Below are 9027 nucleotides of genomic sequence, written 5' to 3' on the forward strand. Positions count from 1 at the left end.
TCCTCATACTCATCTTAAGAAGTTTGTTATAATCTGTGACATGCAAAAAGCAACCAGGAGTATCTGATGATACAGCAAGGCTAAAATTGTTTCCATTCTCTTTGAAAGATAGAGCATTGGATTGGCTTGATTCTTTACCTCACAACTCAATTACAAATTAGGAGCAGCTCACTGATGCATTTCTTGCCCAATACTTTCCACCTGGAAAAACTCAAGAGTTGAGGAATCAAATGATTGCTTTTAGACCAAGAGAAGATGAGACTCTTTATGAGTCATGGATGAGATGGAAGGAATTGGAGAGACAATGTCCACATCATGCCATTCCTAAATGGATGATAAACCAGAATTTTTACACAAATGTCACTCCTGCTATCAGAGGAATCATTGATGCTCAAACTGGAGGGGAATTCATCATTAAGCATGAAGATGAAGCTTATGAGTTATTAGAGAAAATAGCAAAGAACAGTCATCTATGGAGTAGTCCAAGAGGGTCAACTCCAACTCAAAAAAGGCAAGTTGCTGGAATGTATGAGCTTGATCCATTCAACATGATCAATGCCAAATTTGATGCACTCACTAATGTCCTTGCTAAGAAAATGGAGGATTTAAGTATGCTAGTCAGTTCATCATCATGTTCTGGAAGTTCTCAACAAGTTACTTATGTAGAAGGAACAATGAGCTGTGGAGTAGATTATCCTTCATATGCTTGGAGGAATCATCCCAATTTTTCATGGGAGAATCAGCAAAATCAAGCTTCAACTCAGAACTTTCCACCACAACAACAAGGGCATCAATACCAACAACCTAGGCAACAACCACCTAGTTTTCAGCAAAAGAATGCAAATCCTGCACCTTTACCAAGACAGCAAGAACAAAGTTCCACCACAAAGGCTTTATTACAACAAATTCTTGCTAATCAAACTAAGCGTGATGAATAGTTGAGAGAGATGAAAGCAAGGCTGGAACAAATGCAAACACACAATAGGATGCTGGAAAATCAGATTGCACAACAAGCATGCTCATCAAGTACCAATTCTATGGGGAAACTTCCTAATCAAACAGAAAATCCAAGGGAGCAATGTCATGCCATCACACTGAGGAGTGGTATAATAGTGCATAATGAGAAGAGTGAAAAAGTTGAAAAGAGAGAAAATGAGGAAGATTTTGAGGGAGATGAAAAACAAATGAGTGAAAAAGGGAGTGCAAGAAAAGGTAAAGAGGAGGTTGGAGAGAAAGAAGAGAAATATATACCTCCAGAGCCTTACAAGCCACAGCTTCCCTTTCCACATAGATTTCAAAAAGCCAAGCTTGATAAGCAATTTGGGAAGTTCTTAGAGGTTTTAAAGAAGCTATATATAAATGTGCCTTTTATCGATGCTCTTTCCCAAATGCCTTCTTATGCTAAGTTTTTGAAAGAAATTCTCTCAAACAAAAGAAGACTTGAAGATTATGAGACTGTAGCCTTAACTGAGGAATGCAGTGCTATCCTCCAAAGGAAACTTCCTCCAAAGCTCAAGGATCCAGGGAATTTTTCAATTCCATGCCAAAATGGGGAATCATGTTCTGTAAAAGCTTTATGTGATTTAGGGGCTAGTGTAAGCCTTATGCCCCTCTCCATCTATGAGAAGCTTAACATGGGAGATCTTAAGCCAACCCACATTTCTCTTCAGTTGGCAGACAGATCAATTAAATATCCAGAAGAGATCTTGGAAAATATACCACTGAAGGTTGGAAAATTTTACATCCCAGTTGACTTTGTCATTTTGGACATGGAAGAGGATTCTCATATGCCAATCATTTTGGGGAGGCCTTTCCTGGCTACAGCTGGTGCTTTGATTGACGTGAAACGTGAAAAGCTTACTCTTAGAGTCGGAGAGGATCATTTAGTCTTCAACATTGGCAATGATAAGAAGAAGCAACATGAAGATGTAGACTCTTGTTTGAGAATTGATATAGTTGATGAGTTAGCAAAAGAGCACTTTAGAAAGAGCTATCCAAAGGCTTTTCTTAAAAGTTGTCTTATCCATGAAGGGAGTATCAATGATGAAAATCCAAAAGAGGCTGCATTTGCACAACATTTGAATAGTAATCCACCTTGTCCTATGGCACCAATCTTTCAAGTTGAGTAAGTGGAGAAAAGTGAAGTCAAGCAACCATCTCTCAAAGAAAAAGATGCACCAAAGGTCGTCAAGAAAGAAATGGTTGGATTTTTAGACAAAGCAACAAGGATCTTCTCATATGATGGAAAGAAAATGAAGTATAGATTCATTGAAGCACCTATTGGAAACAGAGGCAATAAATTCCAATTTCAGCCGCCATGAAACATGAAAAGAGTCCAGCTAAGGACTATAAATTAGCCCTCTTGGGAGGCATCCCAAGTTCTTTTATTTTCCTTTTTGTTGATTTACTTTTATTTACATTGCTTTTGTTTTTATCTTAAATCTCCAAATTCAATTTTTGACATTGTTGTATCTTATCCCTTGTAGATGTATTTCAATGGAGGAAGGCTGGTGAACTGCTGGGGAGTGACTCTTAACTGATATTTTATCCCTCAACTCTCCCAAAACTGATTAATTTTTGCTGCATAACCTGTGCAGGTTTGCTCTTGGTTTATGCAGAAAAATGAAATTTGCAGCAAAGGAGGGGGTCTGCAGCAGATGACTTATGTTCTTGGTGAGGTTGGGTGTATAACTTTTAAGTATTTGTGCTTATAATGTTAATTTGGTGGTAAGTGGGTCATTTTTGCAGTTTTGAGCCTATTTGGGTTGTGGGATTTAAGGTGGACATATTGCATTTTCTTGGCAAAACTTGGGGAGTCCATTCTCATTTATGGATAGATGCAACTTTATGCAGATTTTATTGAGTTTTAATGTGCTAAATGTTGATTTGCAGAATTTGAGTTGAAATGGCATGATTCATAAATGCCTTTTATGCAGGATTCACTTTTACAAGCTTGTGTGATGCAATTTTGATGGACTTTGTATATATTGATGTGTTTTTGGTGACAATTTCTCATGGTTTATGCTTCATAGAATTATATTTCTTCATTTTAGGGTATTTTTCACACTTGCAAATCATTTTCATTTGTTCTCTCAATTTTGTTGAATTGTGCATAAGTAACTGCATAGCTTATGCAATCCTGCATAACCACAATTATTGCAATTTTCATCTCTGTTGCAAACTGCATAAGGAGGTGCATAACTTATGCAACTCTGCATAGCCACATTTTGTCAAATTTCATATCTGCCAAGACTTGCATAAGAAGAGCTCATGACTTATGCACTTCTGCATGACTTCAAATCCTGCATTTTCTCTCTCTGCCGAAATCTGCATAAGGAGAGTGCATAGCTTATGCACTTCCGCATGACCACACTCTCCAAAAATCAAAACCTGCCGAGAGGTGCATAAGTAGGGTGCATGACTTATGCACTTCTGCATAACCACACTCCCCAAAAGCCAAAACCTGCCGAGACCTGCATAAGGAGAGTGCATAACTTATGCACTTCTGCATGACCAATTTCTCTGAAATCCAAAATAGGCCAAAACTTGCATAAGTTAGCGCATAAGCTATGCACTCTTGCATAATCAGTTTTTCACACTTTTTTATCACCCACCGAAACATGCATAAGAGAGTGCATAAGTTATGCACACTCACTTTTCACTTATGCAGTTTTACACAAACCCTGTTCAAATCAAAATTTCTTTTCGGCAACCATTTTTCCCACCTCCTCTTCCCGTCTTTTCTGTTCACGACTGTCCCTCCACTTCCATTTCTCCCGGCATTACCTCTCCTCTTCTTCTCCACTCCTATTTTCGTCGCATTTGCCTTAATTTCTCTCTGCCTTTTTCATTTTCTCCCTCATCTCCTCCATCCTCACCATCGACAACCAATGGAGTCGCCTCCTCATTCCCCTCAAACCTCCCCTCTCTAAGTTTCGCCCTTGACAATGCGGCCTCCCAACCCCGATTCCCCTCCACAAGTTTCGCCCTTGCATGCTTTTACTGGTGTTTGCATTTTTCCTTACTCATCATCATGCAGCAGCTTTTGAATGTACTGCACAGGCTGTAAATCCCCTTATGCAAATATTTTGCATAGCCTGTGCAGTCCTTATTGCCACTCATGCAGAACCGCACAGCTTATGCACCTTCCTTATGCACCTATTCTGGACAGCACTTTACTCTGCATAACCTGTGCAGCTTCTTATGCATCTCCATTATTTCTTGAATTCTCATATGCTCTATACCAGGTAACTCCTTCTTTTTGCTCTTAAATCTCACAATTCCTAGTAATTCCTGTTTACTTTAAGTTTTTATAATACACTGCTTGAGACATTGAGGACAATGTCTAATTTTGAGTTTGGGGGTGCACATTTTGATTTTTGCTACATTTTTGTTACATTTTTCACATTTTGAGTATAGGAACATCTCATCCCATTCCATTTACATATATTGTAAATATTTTACATATATATCCATACATACATATACATAACACATTTACACACACATTATACATCACTTAGAAATTGTACACATTGCACACAAATAGATTTCCTCCATTTAGTTAATGCATTGCTCATTTTTAGGAATCATGCATCATGCATTAAAATCTTTTGCCAAATACCTTGAGTATTGAAAATGTGCCTATGAGAGTGATTTGACTTACCTTTAGTTGGGTTTGTGGATTGAAAGTTTCCTAAGAGGTGCAAGGTTTTGAAGTGTCTATCCCTTGCCTATATCTTCTTAGCCAAAAAGCCACCCAACTAGTCATTTGGAGATGGAAGTGTTTAGAGGGAGTTATTGGATATAAGGTAGTCAAATGATGTCTCACCAATCCTAGAACAAATTTTCTAAACCTTTCGAGGTGAAATACCAGCTTGTACTTGAAAAGAGAGATGATTAGGCATTCTTTGATTTAAACCTTCTCATTTTAAACCTTTGGCCCTTTTCCTAATTAAAATTTACCCTTGCAAACCCCTTTGAGCCTTTTTATTCCTAATTTTTCTTGAAATCCTTATTGCTACCTAGCCAATGAACTAAACACTCCAACCCTTTTCATGAGGATAATTGAATATTAGGTACATAAAAAAAAAAGAGAGAAAAAGAAAAGAAAAGAGAAAAAATATATACAATAAAAGGGAGAAGAAATGCTTGTCATCTTGTAAAAGTGCTAGAATATGTGTTTTTCATTATTGTCATTCAAATTGAAAGAAATCCACCCAAAGTATTAAAAGGAATGAGTTTGGGGGTGGCATTTTTAGGGACAATCATCAAAAGAAAATGCAAGATACAAGTTTAAAGTATCAAAATGTTCCTCCATTTTTATGTGTTTTGTAAATTATGCTAGCACTTGACAATCCTCATTGTATATTTCTCTCTCCCATATAAATAATAAAATATATATATATATATATATATATATATATATATATATATATATATATATATATAAAATAAAATAAGAAATGTACCTTATGTTGTCAAGATTGAAAATATTCTCATGCTTTGAATCCTTTTTACCCATCTTTCTTCTTAGCCTCATTTTGAACCCCATGGCCCCATTACATCCCTAAAAAGACCTTTGATCTCTTGATAGTACTTGCTACATTAGTGGAGATAGGAGTAGGGAATTTGCCTATGGGATTGGAAAATTATCCATTCATTCATTTAATTCCATCATTCTATATAGAGACACTTTGGTTATTGATTGTCCTATAATTCCTTTTGAGCATGACTTTCTCTTTTGATTGGTTGGTTTGGGGATTTTGAATGATAATTGACTTGATGGCTAAGCGGTGAAAGCTTGGATAAGCATTAAATTCTTTTCATTTTGAAGGATGGGTATATGGATTGCTGGTATGGCTAAAGGTGTGTTAAGTTACTCTAATAGGTAATTTTCATAGCTCTTTGGATAAGGCACCCCTAAAAATTTTGCTTCACATTTTAAAGTTTTCTTGAGGACAAGCAAAAGTTTGAGTTTGGGGGTATTTGATGCATACATTTTGCATAATCATTTAGATTTAATTTCATAGCCATTTTATTTGATTATTAGTCATTTTTAGCTAATTTCATTAGTTAATTAGTTAGTTTTTCATAATTATCAATTTTGGATTAATTTGTAATTTTTACTTTATTTTGTAGGGAAAATGGTGTTTTGGAAGGACTAAAAAGAAATTTTGCCATTGAGGAGTGATCTCTACAGCCAAAGATGTCAAAAACAAGTTTCAAAGTTGAAATATGCATTGGCCAAATTACGCATAACTTGCCGCATAAGCCATGCAGATCTGCATAAGGAGAAAAATCACTATTCCAATACCTGCCGAATTGTGCATAGAGAGAGTGCATGGCTTATGCGGATTCACGCCCCCTTATGCAATCTCACGGAATTGTGCATAACCTATGCACCTGGTCATGTAGTTTCGCATAAGTGAGCCAGAAACCGGCCGAAAACTGCATAAGGGACTGCATGACTTATGCAGTCCCACAAAGATTTCATTAATGAGCTGGCAGAAGATTCCCTCAGAAAATCCCTCCTAAAACACACCATTTTAGGGCTCCATGTCAGAAAATGCTATAAATAGCCCCATTTCCCATTTTAGAAAGGGGGGAAGAAAGAGAAGGAAGAGGAGAAGAAGGAGCAGCAGCAACTGAAGAGACACAATCACCTCCCACACCATTTTCAACCAGATTTGAGGATTCCTTTCTTTTCTTACATTTTTCCTACATTTCTAGTGTTGAGCTTTTTGTTTCTTAGCTTAGATTAAAGTTTTATTTCCATATTAAATCAGAATATCTTTTAAACATTATGGATAGTGAGTAGTTTTACTTTGATTCTGGAGTAAGGGATGTAATATTTAGTTATTTTTGTGGATTTGAACTGGGTTAGTCCCAATTTAATGAATTTATGAGGTTTAATCCATTTCTTGTGTGCTTATTCACATGCTTAATGAAGGGCCCCATTAAGTTATGTTCTTAATCCTTGGTTGAAGCACCGAAAGGAGAAAACCAAGTGATAGTTAATCAAGAAATTGGACTTAATTAACTTAGATCTAGAAATAGACTAAGGGTTAAGAGGGTTTTAATAGATTGATTAAAGAACCTAATGGGTCTTGGTTAATTTTAACTCCACGAAAGTAGGATTAAGTTAATTAAGGCACTCTTTGTCTCACTCGAAAGAGTTTTCAAAGGATTTTAGAATTAATCTCCTTTAAACCCATAAATTTCATGGATTGGGCTAGCTAGGAAAAATCCCAAAATGACTTAAATATGAACCCTTAACTCCAGAATCGTCTTTCATCAAATATTGCTTGGAATTTTACTTTTGAGTGTTTAGTTTAATCTCATTTTATTAATTTTCATTATTATCAATTTCTTTATTTTGCGAATTATTAAATTAGTCATTGTTTAAATTTAGTTTTGCATTTTCATACCTTATGCTTCAAATTCCTAAATTTCTTTTATTAATTTGATTAAAATATAATTTTAACATATTTTATTTTATATCAAAAATTCAATCATTAACAAAACTCCTCGTGGGAACGATATCTTTTTCTATACTACTTGAACGACCCATGCACTTGCGATTGGCACACATCATTCCCTCTGTTAGTTCTACCTCTGGTTGTACTAGAGTTCTCCCACTCCTCAGTGTAACTGCCTTACAATGCTCCCTTGGGTTCATTTCTGGTTAGCTAGGTAGTTTGCCAGCCTTACTTAAAGAGCTTGCTTGCTGAGTGATCTGATTCTCTAGCATCTTGTTGTGAGTAGTAAGTTGGTCTATTCTAGAAGTCAATTGTTTAATCAATTTAGTTTATTGTTGTTGAGCTGCTAGGAATCCTTCCATCATGGTTTCCATAGTCATTTTCGGTTCAGGTTATTGAGGTTGGAGAGGTAGTGATGACTGTGCAAAGTTTTATCCTCTGTTCTGAAATCCAAGGGGTGCTGGTGGTTTGTACCCTTGTTGCTTGTTTTTTGGTTGGTTCTGCTGATTGGACCATGAGAAATTTGGGTGTTTCCTCCATCCAGGGTTGTAAGTATTTGAATATGGATTGTTGGGCTGCCTCTAGTTGAAGTTTCCTCCATTATTCACATATTTCATCTGTTTTGAGAAGGGTTCATTGAAATTATTGTATTCTAACTCATGTATCCTCATTCATAGCTGTCTTCAGGTTGACTGTTTGTACTGACTGCGTTGGCTTGCATCTTTTCGAGTTTCCTTGTGAGCTGATCAAATTGAGCATTTATCATGCTTAGGGTGTCTACTTCTAGTACCCCTGCAGTTTTCCTTGCATTTCCTCTTTCATTTGACCACTTATAGTTATGGTATGCAACCGTTTATAGAAGTTCAAGTGCTTGTGGCACTGTTTTCTCCATTAGATTACCTTCTGCAGCTGAATCAACTGTGCTCCTTGCAGAGGGTAGTAATCCAATATAGAAATTTTGCACTAATAGCCAATCTTCTATACCATGGTGTGGACATTCCCTCTGCAGGTCTTTGTATCTTTCCCATGCGTCATAGAGTGATTCTCCTTCCTTTTGTCTGAAGGTGTTGAGCTCAAGCCTTAGTTTTGCTGTCTTTGCAGGTGGAAAATATCTTGCTAAAAAAGCTTGAGAGAGGTTCTCCCAAGTAGTGAACGTTCCAGCTGGTTGAGAAAGTAACCACTTCCTTACTCTGTCCCAAAGGGAGAATGGGAATGCTTTGAGTCTTATTGCTTGATCAGACACTCCATTCATCTTGAATGTATCACATTAGGCACGAAAGCATTGGAGGTGATAGTGTGGGTCTTCTGTAGGCGAACTTGCAAATTGGGTTTATTGAATCATTTGGAGCCATGCTAGTTTTAATTCAAAGTTGTTGGCTTCCACTGTGGGTCTAGTGACACTGGGCTGAAATCCTTGAGCAGATGGAGCTTCGTAATCTCTCAAGAGTCTTGGTTTGTCATTATTATCGCCCATGGTTGGAATTTCAGGATCTCCTTGACCGTGCTCTTGATGTTTCCTTTCCCTCCTGATGGCTTTCAGAGTTCT

At 36.9% G+C, this 9027-nt stretch overlaps 2 non-coding genes across 2 annotated transcripts; one reads left to right on the forward strand and one right to left on the reverse strand.

Annotated features, from left to right (window-relative positions):
- Window positions 1-214: 214 nt before the first annotated feature.
- LOC131178151 (small nucleolar RNA R71) lies at window positions 215-322 on the reverse strand. The gene has a single exon (XR_009147282.1). It is a non-coding gene; the product is annotated as a small nucleolar RNA R71 (small nucleolar RNA).
- An 8139-nt stretch (window positions 323-8461) lies between these two features.
- LOC131178127 (small nucleolar RNA R71) lies at window positions 8462-8568 on the forward strand. Its single transcript, XR_009147260.1, has one exon. It is a non-coding gene; the product is annotated as a small nucleolar RNA R71 (small nucleolar RNA).
- Window positions 8569-9027: the final 459 nt, after the last annotated feature.

Source organism: Hevea brasiliensis, chromosome 2 (genome assembly GCF_030052815.1).
Source record: "Hevea brasiliensis isolate MT/VB/25A 57/8 chromosome 2, ASM3005281v1, whole genome shotgun sequence".
In the NCBI taxonomy this organism is placed as follows: Eukaryota; Viridiplantae; Streptophyta; class Magnoliopsida; order Malpighiales; family Euphorbiaceae; genus Hevea; species Hevea brasiliensis.